A 12,577-nucleotide genomic window follows, 5' to 3' on the forward strand; every position below is an offset into this window, starting at 1 on the left:
GAAAGACCCACTTCTTGAGATTCTGGAGCAGAACTAAGAAAGAAATGAGAAATCAGGGAATTCATCATCACATTAGGCAGGAGCTCAGCCCTGCTCCTCCTACCCTACGGGTAGCTTATTTTGAGTAGATTTCAAAATAGGCTATTTTGAGGCAACCCCGTACTCCTGAGATGAGGTGTACAGGGATGCCAAAATAGCACATCCATTATCTATCAAACTGTTTTGAGACAACAGGCACAATGCATAGATGCGGGCAACTATTTCAGGATATTGCAGTATCCAGAAATAGCTCCCGTCATGTAGACTCAGCCTAAGACTCCTGTCCCGCAAAGACATGCACACTTATGGCTCTCATTGCAGCATTGGGACCTATGAGCACAAATATGATCTCAAATAATAGACTTGGTCTCATTTCAAGTGAATCTTCGGAATAAGCTTTAAAATATATGTTTGTGCATGCACACCAGTAAAGTATTTTATTACAATTATATTATGTGTTCATAGCATTGTTTTGGAAAAGATTCCTGATGCAGACAAATTTCTATTCTGAATTCAGAAGCAATTTGAGTTTTGCCTGTAGTGTCAGGCACATTGAAATGGTTTGATGAGGGAAACAGAAAACAAAGTCCAGAAAAAAAATCAGAAGACCTCAAAACACCGAGAAAATAAAGAAGTAAAAAGGGGTGAAATGACACCAAAGGTGAAGTGATGGTTCTGACTTTGTCAGCCTGCTGACCCACACAGCAAACTCATTCTGGGGGCAAAAAAAAAAGATTTGCATAGAGGCCCTGATTCAAAAAAAGCACTAAAGGACGTGTAACTTTACATGCTGTGCTGAACAAGGATAGACTCAAATTATACCTGTAGAACCAGGACCAAAAGGATTTGTCATGGAAAATATGTCTAGACTGGGTCATGCATTTAATCTGAGTTCGTCTGAGATACCCCATTTCAAACACCAGTTAGCTCCAAAAATCTTTTTTAACATGTTAACACTTTTAATTAATTTAATCTGATGGGGTATTAATCCTAGACTGCCTTGATACAGATAACTCCAATAAACAAAACCCCTTGTTTCTTGTCTAAGCTAGGAAGAGCTACCAGTTACATGTTAGTGCAAACTGGTGATACTGAGGTAACGTTTTCAAATATGCCTAAATGCCATTGACTTTCAAAAGGACTGTGCTTTCTAAATCACTTAGTCCACTTTGAAAAATATTAGTCATGGGTTAATATGGCCTTCACCAATACGAGATGTTTTTACAATTATCTTTGCTAGCCATTATGAATTCAGGATCTGGCCTTGGCCAGCTAATATTTTTAGAGGAGTTAAAAAGCTGTCTATATTAAGTGTGCACACATTTTTAACAGGTCTTAATTAAAGCAATTTTAAAAAAAGCAAACACTTTTTCTCTAGTCTAGACAAGGTCCACCTGAGTTAATCTCACTCATGGCACTAGAAACTACGAGTTGGCTTAGCAGTGCTGCCAGGAGAAGTGAGATTTTTCCCTCCTCCTGGCAATAGCAAGGGGATTAGTCCATGGACCCTGTACCTCTGCCAAGATCTGAATCTCATAGATCTCCCTGCTCATGACTACCTAGGCATTCTCCTCTTAGGCAGACTGTGAAGTGAGGAAGAAGGATAGGCCTAAATGAATGCTTACTTATCAATGTTAATTTGGGTGGGGAATCCTATTTCTAATGGATTGGACCACAATGAAGACTGGAAGCATGAGAACTTAGATGGGGCCATTAAGTGGTGGGTACGTAACTGTCTGGATAACCATTATCAGAGAGTAGTTATTAATGGTTCACAATCATGCTGGTAGGGCACAACAAGTGGAATGCTGCAAGGGTCTGTTTTGGGACCGGTTCAACAATTTAGATATTGACAGAGAGAGTACTCATTAAGTTTGCAGATGATACCGAGCTGGGAGAGGTTCCAACTGCTTTGGATGACAGGGCCATGATTCAAAATAATCTGGACATACTGGAGAAGTGGTCTGAGATAAATAGGATGTAGTTTAATAAGGACAATGAAAAGTACTCCACTTAGGAAGGAAAAAATCAGTTTCCCACACACAGAGTGGGAAGCGACTGTCTAGGAATGCGTGCTGCAGAAAGAGCTCTAGGGGTCAAAATGGACAATAAGCTAAATATGAGTCAACAGTGTGACGCTGTTGCAAAGAAAACGCAAACCCGATTCTGGGATGTATTAACAGGAGTGTTGTGAACTAGACATGAGAAGTCATTCTTCCGTTCTACTCCGCTCTGATCAGGCCTCAGTTGGAGGATTGTGTCGCATTCCGGGCACCACATTTCAAGAAGGATGTGGAGAAATTGGAGAAGGTCCAGAGAAGAGCAACAAGAATGCTTAAAGGTTGAGAGGACATGAGCTATGACGGAAGACTGAAAGAATTGCACTTCTTTAGTTTAGAAAAGAGAAGACTGAGAGAGGACATGATAGCGGTATTAAAAGCGTGTTACAAGAAGGAGGGAGAAAAGTTGTTCTCCTTGGCCTCTGAGGAGAGGACAAGGAGCAATGGGAGGTTTAGGTTGGACATTAGGAAGAACTTCCTGACTGTCAGGGTAGTCAAACACTGGAATAAATTGCCTAGGGAGGGTATGGAATCTCCATCACTGGAGATAGACATCTGTCAGGGATGGTCTAGAGACTCTAGACAGTGCTTGGTCCTACCATGAGGGCAGGGGACTGGACTTGATGACCTCTCAATGTCCCTTCCAGTTCTTGTAGGCTGTGAGTCTCTTTTCTGGAAGAAAGCTATTTTTGAATTATAGGCGTGATACAACCTCTGGAATCATCAGCACTTGGGCTACATCTACACGACAAGATAAATTCAAATTTAAGGCTGTTAGCTCGATATTACCATGCGACTGTCTTCACTGTAAATACCATTAGCTCAATTTAAGGAGCACTAATATCAAGATCATGATATTGGTGTTACCTGATGGGTATAGTGTTAAGCTCGAATTCAGAAGTTCAATTAAAGGCCAATGTGGCAGCACCAAGTCTCAAATGTAAAACTATTAGCATCCAGAGGTGTCCCATATGTAACCCACAATGCCCCTCCATGCTCTGCTTTGGCCGCTGCTGCCCAGGTGCACAGGAATTAGGTAACAGGAAGACCCTGAATTTCAAATCATGACCAGGAAGCCTGTGGCTGTGGGGTCACGTTTGTATGAGAGGCTGAGAAATGTAGTTCTTTCTTTGCTATTATCACTGTGAATGTATCTACCCATTACAAATAGCCCCAGCATGGAGTCTGTGGTTCTGTCTCTCACTTGTTATTTTTTTGTGTGCTGCCTGGCGCCAGCCGCTGCCCTGCTGCACCACGTGGTAGCAAGGCTGTTGTGGGGGTTGTGCTTGCATAAGAGGCTGAGAAACTTCTTCTCAGCAGTTTACATTTGTGCACGACCCCCCCCCTTCCCCCACAGGCGCCACACAGCTGGGGTCTTTCCTGTGTTCAGCCACATCACATGGGTAGCCCTGACCCAATAAATGGACGGGCCTGCCCTTTGGTGCTGACCATGCTGCTAGGCAGCACCATGTCCTAGCTTGAATGTGTTTAGGGCTCCAGGAACGGGAAAGAATTTTGGGGGAGGGGAGTACTTCAACTGCCCCCCCCCGAAGCCCCCCCCATGCCCATAGCATGGGACGAGTGGAACTTGCCACCGGGGGGGAAATCTTCCCTAGTGTCTGAGATACTCAGGGGCTTGCTTCTGCCGGTAAGAGGTCTCCCCCAATGGCTACGATAGTCAGGGGATTACTTCAACTACTTAAACATTTCAGCCTGCTCTGCAGCCCCAGACCACAGCACCCCCGCTGCCAAAAATGTTTTTGGGGGCTTGCTGTCCAGTGCAGACATTGCTGCTTGGATATTTCTGTTACAAAATCTTTTTCCTAACATTACCTATCTGTCTTCATGCTTTGACTCCCCAAGAGAACCACAGGTGGGGGGTAAGTTGAGATTCCTGTTTCCATTGTAAGTTCAGCATATGATATTTCACTGCGATCCCCATGTTGGCAATGTCTGTGTAATGAAGAGGGAAGACAAAAATCTTTTTTATAGACTTTTCTTTCCCCTTTCTTCTAACTTTGAGAATACAGTCAGGGTCCCTGTATTATTTTTAGGGATCGGATGCAATCGTGGGAGGGGGGGACACTCTGTGGATGGCCAGTTGAGAATTCATCTATAGAAGAGAGAGATTTCTGTGAACTTTTTTGCCATCTCTGTGGATGCCCTACTTTTCCTGCCTTCCAATGGGAAAAATGGACGCTTGCTTGGCACAGGAGGGGAATGAGGAAAATGCAATGTGGTAAGATGACATCAAAAAGCAGTGCGCATTTCCAGATTGCTACAGAGACAAGGGAACTGTGGGATAGTCAATGTTTGCCAAATGAGAGAGGCAGCAATAAGTCAACTTTGTGAGGAGCACATGGGGAGGTGAGGATACTCAAAATTGAATTTATAAATTCCAGAATTACAAAATTGATATTAAGAAATTTGAATTTATCTTGTAATGTAGACTTAGCCTTTGTGAGTATACTCCCTACCTTGGAGGACTGTAGCCAGACAAAATCTCCCCACTACAGACCAGCTTTTTCCTCCCCTCTAAGGTGCCTCAGAGCACACAGGGCACTGAACAGCAGTTAAACAGCACAGTCTTTGATGCCTTCCTAAAGGGGCCCAGATGTGCTGGCTCACTGTGACCCTGAGGAACTGAAAACACAGATAGAGGGCTAGCAGGCTAACGGTGAACGAAGGGCCTCAGAGAACTGCCCTTGGCTGGCATTAATGGAGTGATGCTCCCACACAGCCATCCCAGAAGAGAAATCTCCGCCCTTGTAAAAGAATGTCCTGTACTCCCAAATTCTTTATCTCCTGTCTTACAAGTGCAAATTAAGTAAGAATTGCCCTTGTAAAAACTGGCGTCACAAAAGACAGACCAGTACGATCTGGCACGATAGGTAAGAAATAGAATAGAACGTGACCCAAGGGGTATAAAGATGGGCCCAGCAGCACTCTGACTCTGAGTGCATCTTCACCAACTACCTGCTGGTCGGGTCAGGTGATTGCCTCCCAAGGTCCGCAACTGGGGATGCCCAACCTCGTATTCGTCTTTCCGCGGAATTGAGTGACCGATCCTGGCTTGGCTATGCTGGTATCGAGAGACGCAGGAGGGTAAGATGTACCCACATTAAGGTCTCCTTTTGGTGTACACAGTTAAAGAATTAGAGCTCTATAGATAGATGTTGTTGTATTAAGATGTTGTATTGGATTGTAACGTAACCTGTTAACACCTGTACTCTGCTAGCATATAAGAAGTAGACAATAGCCTTTTGTAACCGCACGCTTATAACTGTAGCTTAACAAACTTGTAACTAGTTAAGATCTAAGCCTGACTGCTGTTGCTCTTTGTCACTGCAACACAGCCGGCACAATCAAAAGAACTTTAACAGTTTGGTTACCACAGCCTGGCCATAGGTGAGAGTGCTAAGAGCCTAGCGTAGAGTCGTGCTGCCTCCATGGGGCAGACTCCTGGGGCGCCCGTCAGCCAATCTTGGTTGCCCACTGCGACGGACCTCCCTGCTCTAGCAGTAAAAGACTCGGGTGTTTAGGACCCTCGGGCATCTGTCAGCCTGGCCCAGGCTGCCCGCTGCGAAGGAGCCCTGTGCTGTAGCAGTTAATGACTTGGATGGTAACAAGGGCATAGTTGGTACCGCACCGCATGTTACCCGGCCACCGGCTAACAAGGTCCCATGGCCAGCTGCAAACAATCATATTAAAAAAACCTTCCTTTCTCCGTGCTTGTTTTCAAGACTCAGAGATGAGGCACATAAGGGTTTAGTATTTAGGAGGTCAAGGCAGCCAGAGCTCATCAGCCAATCACACCCAGCTGCTTTATGAACTAAAGAGCAAGGGAAGATAGGGACAGAAGGAAAGTTATTCTCTGCACAAGCTGGTGGAGGTTTAATGTTATACGTTTTTGGTTTATTTCAGGATTGCATTAGTATCTTGAAAAAAAATAATTTCATTTTGTGTTATAAGAGAGGGGAATGAGAAGGAGGTACAACTGTCCTAGATCTTGGGACAAGTACCAAAATATGGATTTTTAATAGAACTTACTGCTTAGTATTCAGTTGGTCAATTTCTAGCAGAGATGGGCTTCCTTATGATGAAGGTAAGGCTGTGTTAGCACAGCCATTATAAGCCCATCTTTTCAAAGGTTCATGACATAACCATAAAAACTCACTCTGGGCTGATGTATGCCTCACAGAGTCTCAGTTAGGGAGCCCATTTTCAAAAGCAGATTTGAGTTTTAAAACAGAGCCACATGACAACAAATTAATTCATAATGTGGCATAATAAAAATGGATGATATTTTGAAGATTGTGGGTTAACTCCTACACCTATACACCACCTTTTTAGTTAACACTTGGTAGAGATTTTTTTTTTTTTAGTGTGCATGGGCAAAGTGAATGACATGATAGATGGCAATAGTATTTCAGGAAACACAAGGGTCTGTTATGTCAACTTTAATCTAATCAAAATTATTTCATATGCACGCACACACACAAAAATCCAAGCTAGGTGAAAGGTGTGGAGATGTTAATTCAAATAAAGATGTGTGGCCACTTTCTGCTTCTAAGCATTTGAAAGCTGGAGCAACTCTTTTGAATTGCACTGGCTCAGTAGCAGAATCTGCCCCAGACATTTAAATGTTCCTGTAAACAAAAACATAACGCAAAACAAGAAACAGCTGGGGTTGGCTTGGTGTCCTTCCTCCTTTGAAAGTTTGGAAAGGTGCCTTTCTAGCCCCTGTGGTGGTATCCATTAAAAAGATTTTTTTTTAGTTATATCCATTTTGAAAATTCAACACAAAAATGGATCCACTATTTGATACTAGAGGGGGAATATCACAGGTTCATAATCAAGTTCAATTCAGTGTATCAGTAACATGCTCTTTTGAACAATTTAAAGTCACTCCAGGGGGAAGTAACGTTCCATATACACAAGAACTATTCATTTTTTTATTTTTTAAAATGAGGAAAATTCATAGCCACAAAACTGTGTGGAATATTAAGTGTATGTTAAAAAAAAACAACCAAGTAAAACCCAATAAACTGAAAATGGAGGGCCTGACACAGAACTTTAAGAACAGTCACACAATAAGAGTTTTGCCTGAATAACAAAAGCACAACTGGTTTTGAAGGGTGGCAGTCCATGGGTATAAATTATTATTTAATACATTTCTTTTGTAGCAAATACCATGACAGAAAGTAAAACCCCCGTATTATGGAAAAAAAAGAACGTCACCCACCCACTTGTGCACACAAATATGCTCTTTTAAAATGTCCCCTGCCTTCTTTCCTCCCTTTTACATGACTATATATTAACTTATACATGTTCTTCTGTAACATGTTAACTCACAGCCATTTGTATCAATGCTTGAATAATGTTAGCTTATGTTTATGTATCATTATTTCAGTATTTTGTCAACTATAATAAAATATAAAAATCACGCAGTCAATGAGGAGTTCAACAGTAGTTCATTCAAAACCAAATACATCTTCTAGAAAATATTTAATACAAGGGGACCATAAATGAATGAAAAATTGATTTTAAATATTGTGTTCTCCTTACCAGCTCTTCTGCAATCAAAGCAGAACTTGAGGGAACCAATCAGCAGATGAATCTGGTCAGTAAAGGCTAACAGGGGGACAATATTTTGTTTTGGCTAAAGCTCCACAAAACTTTTAACCCTTTCATTATTTTCTCTTCTTTTCTTTTTTTCACTCTCTACCTGACCAGTGTTTGCATCTCTCTGTGCTCATAACTTCAAAGAGACACTAATTCAAGCTACACAGTCCAAGGAACTAGCTCATTCAGAGGAGCCACCAGACTATTAATCTCAGGAGTGTTGGATTCATGTTGGGTAAGTTGTGTGTCATTTTTGCTGCAGCTGATCTCTGACTGCCTCGTCTACCCCACATGAAGGGGAAGGCTGTCAGCCAGAGTCACCTGCTGTCGCAGGAGGCAAGCCAGAATAGTTGTGGTCAGAGCTGTGCAAACGCCTCTTGCACCTGCTAGCTGCCTCATAGTCCCTCCCCATAATTGTAGGGTTGAGATTCGTTTTTGGTTTTGTTTTTTTGATGCTATGGATATGAACAACTGTCCGTTTTAGGAACAGGAAGAAATATTTTGATCTGGTAGGCTCACACCATCAATGGAGGCACAGCTTGATTATAAAGAATAAGACTTAAAAAATGTAATAGTAGGAAAGGTCTGACTGTTCAGCCTTTGGCAACTTGTGCATACAGCTGAAAACAAGGAACCAGCTCCCAGGCAGAGTTGCCAGGTGTCTAGCTTTCTAACACAGAACCTGGTCAAAAATGGACCCTGCCAATCAGCACTACTGAACAGGCTGTTAACAGGCCATTTGCTGTAACTCTGCCTGGCTCCCCAGAGGTGGCCATCATGTTCTTTGAGCTCCTACACATGCAGGCGGTCACAGGTGTACCACCCACTGCCCTCTGCCTCAAGCTCCAGCTCCACAGCTCCCACTGCTGAGAAACCATAGCCTGTGAAAGCTGTGGACGTGGAACCTGACAGCGGGAGCAACGTACAGAGTTCTCATTGCTACCCCTACACCTAGGAGCTACAGGGATATGCCAGCCACTTCCCAGGAGTTGCCTGAGGTAAGCATCTTCCAGAGTCTTAACCCTCACCTCCTCCCAAACCCCTGCTCCATCTCTGAACCCTGGCTATGTGGACACAGGTGGAAACAGGGTTTGTTGCTGGGATAGGTCCCTGGGATAGTGTTTCTGTGCCATGGTTTGCAACTGCTGGTGAGGATTTTCTTCAGGGTGGGTGGCTCTCTGAAGGAGAGGACTGGCCTTTCACCCCAGGCCTGTGAGAGTGAGAGATCGCGTTCTGATATAGGTTGCAGATTGCCAATGATGTGCTGGAGGGTTTAAGTTGTGGCTATAGGTGAAGACAAATGGTGTTTTGTTATTTTCCTTCCTGTCACAAAATAGGTGATGTCTGGGTACTTGTCTGGCTCTGTCAATCCATTTATTTATTTCCCCAGGTGTGTAATTAAGTTTTAAGAATTCCCGATAAAGATCATGTAGGTTTTTTTCTGTCAGTGGGATTGGAGTAAATCTTAGGGCCTGACTGTAGACAAGGGATTACATGATGTGTCTCAGATGGAAGCTGGAGGCACGTATCTAAGATTATTTATTAGTGGGTTTCCACCATAGAGTGCTGTTTATGTGACCATCATTGATTTGTACGGTTGTTTCCATGACATGGATCTCTTGTGCGGAATGGTTGAGGCTGAGGTTGATGCTGGGGTGGAAATTGCTGAAATTTCTGTGGAATTCTTCAAGGGTCTCATCACCGTGGGTCCGTACGATGAAGATGTCGTTGATGTGGTGTAAGTAGAGGAGGGGTACTAAGGGACAGGAGCTGAGGAAGCATGGTGCTAGGTCAGTCTTAAAAATGCTGGCATACTGTGGGGCCATGCAGGTGCCCATCAGCAGTGCCACTGATGTAAAGATGTAAATTGTTCCCAAATGGGGAATAGTTGTGGATGAAACTTACTTTATACAACCCTGATTAGTCAATGCTGCTAAACACTGCAGGTTACTTTAGTTAGGGGTCTATAGCTCAGCAACTGTGAAACAGCTTTAGGGAGTGGGAAGGTAAGACTGGTAAAATGTACAAGCAGAAGTGTTGAGCCTTTGAAGAGATGTATACACAATTAGCAGCACATTTCTTATAGTTTCTTCCATCAAAATATCCCATCGGACTTGGAAGATCGTCAAAACATGAAAAATACACAGAGTTCTATCTTTACAATTACTCTCATTCTGTCTAACATAATTAAGTTTAAACCTAAAAATATGAAAAACCTAAAAATAGACATGATTTTAGGTAACAGTTCTGTACTGCCAAACTCTCTTTGCTTCTGGCATGTTTTCTTTTAGAACCTAACATTTCTTAAAGAGTCTTTAGATTCTTCTTTTGTTAGAACCTTCTGTATTTTACAAGCCTGCAAGATGAAGACAGGAAACAGCTCTTGCTAAAATAAGCCACAGTTTGAAGTGAGTGAATTCTAAAATATTTAACTGTAGTTGAGAAAATAAGAAATGTTGAACATTAGACCTTCTGAAATGTGTTATGCTCACAAACAGGGAAATACATTTATACCATGGTAAACAGAGATTAGTCTTTCTGCAACATCTCTAGTGGAGTGTCCTGCTTAAAGCATTTCTTTTGTAACTTACATATATAGGTGAGGGAGAATTTTAACTGAATTTTCCCTCACCTATAAATGAACTGCCCTAGTCCCTGAAGGAAATGTAATATATCTTAATGTGATCAAACTAACTTCAGCCCATGAAGAATCTTCTTCTGCACCAAGCAGAGAGTTGATGAAATGTATATATTTAGCCCAAGATACTTTCCTATTAATAATCCATATGGTTGTGTAGTGTAAATATGTCAATATCTTCAAAATTTTCATATTGCATCTCAGACTTGATCACATTCTGCCTTTTACTTTTTCATATGTCTCTAGGGTTTTTTCTGTGCTGTTATGTAAAGATGTGGTCAGGTGGTTTATTTCTGACATTAAATTATGTTTTACTATTTTTAGATATTCACAGTTATCTCTGGCGAAATTTCTAACTTTGATTCTTACTCTGCACTCTTTTATTCATTACTTCCACAGGTAAAATGTCTGTGGATGTCAATGAGAGCTTTTCTGATCTCACTGGCAGTTAATATTGGCAGCCAATTGACATGGGGCAGAACTGGGCCCAAGCATGGAATACAAAATGATGAAGAAGGCATACTGAAGGGCGTATCCATTGACGGTGGTCAGAGCCACAGCATCTCACTGGATCTCATCTTTCTCCTCTCTAAAATACTGATAATGAAGCCAACTCCCTTTTGTATATGTTTTGAGATCTTCTGATGAAAAGTGCTAGGTATTGCGGATTTTTACAAAGGGGCACGGCTGATGAACTCAGGAAAACTTTTAAAGTACTCACCTTTAAAACAGAGTTATGCAAACAATTTGGATTCAGGGTGTGATTGTATTAGCTGCATTTTCAGAAAGCCATGTCTACTGCCAGACAAATTCTAGCCATCTTCAATAATATGGAATATGAGTTCACATTTTAGAACTGCTTGACGAGCAAGCTTAATGATGAAAGCAGAGAGTCTTTTATTGCCATTTAGAAAAGCATCTGACACACAGCATTGGTTGCTGCCTTGTATTTTTTCTTTATTCTTCTCCTACTACTAATAGATGTAAAATTTTCATGTTTACTTTTCTTATCGTCCCTCTAGCTCTCTAAGGATATGCTGACACTGCAAAAAGGTGTGTTCTTGAAATAGCACTGGAGACACTGCAACCATTCTTCTAACTTGGGTAAGCAGCCTCAAGCTCCTGATGAGGTATGTGCCCCACACTGTCCCATAGGGATTAATAGAACCTAAGGGAAGCTGCACAAGAGGCACCCAGCTAGAAAGGAGTTGCTAGGAATAGCCGATCTGGGCTGTACTGGCCCATCTAAGGAGTGTTGCAAAGCAGCCTCAGTCATTCCCCGGAGCTTGAGTGGAAGGAGGGCTGGCTGCCTTGCAGACTGAAGGCAGCAAGCACCCTGGAGAGAGCAGTGCTGTAGGAGGAGACCAGGGGAGCTAACGACAGCTCTTGGTCACCTGCAGGGAGGCTCTGAGGCAAGGGTAAAGAAGGTGGTGGGACCATGGGAAAGTGACCCAGGGAGATGTAATGTAAAGAGGAGATGGAAAGGATACTGCAAGCAGTGGCCTTCCAAAGGGTCCCTGGGTCAGAGCCTACAGTAGTGCTGGGCGTTGGTCTCCCCACACTTGCCACTGCTGAAGTGGCTAAACAATGGATTGCAGTCACCACTGAGAGAAGTGGCTGGACAGGCACTACAGAGATGCCCACCAGAAGGGAGGAGCACACAGAAGGACAGTTGTATCACAAAGAGGAAGCTGCAGTTCTGGGAGTGAAGTGGGTCTCTGGAGCAGAAGTAATGGTGGTGAGGTGCCACCAAAAGAGGGCACACTGGATAGCAGAGCTGATCCCTGGGATACCCAGCAAGTGAGTGCCACCCCATCACACTCCCCTTAACATTTTATTCCAGATGCCAGTCCAAGATTTTTTCTGGATTATACTGCTACCTGAAAATCAGGATGAAATTCTGACCCCCTACTGAAGTTAATGGGAATTTGTCATTGATTTCAATAGGACTGGGCGTTCACCTCTCAACTTTTACTGCTTACGCTTTCTATAACACTTTCAAGTCTACGTTAAGAGAAGAACAAACTCCATCCTACCACTACTGGGTGCTGATAATTGTCTTTTTTCATGATCTTCATCTAGTTAAAAGACTAATATAACACACCATTTAATTGCTGATCATGGGCTAAATTAATCTGTGAAGTTATAACCTGCACGTATTTGGCCCTCTATATGTACCTTAGAAGGTACATGATCTAAAGATGATAATCTACTT

Source organism: Carettochelys insculpta, chromosome 4, assembly GCF_033958435.1.
Source record: "Carettochelys insculpta isolate YL-2023 chromosome 4, ASM3395843v1, whole genome shotgun sequence".
Taxonomy (NCBI): Eukaryota; Metazoa; Chordata; order Testudines; family Carettochelyidae; genus Carettochelys; species Carettochelys insculpta.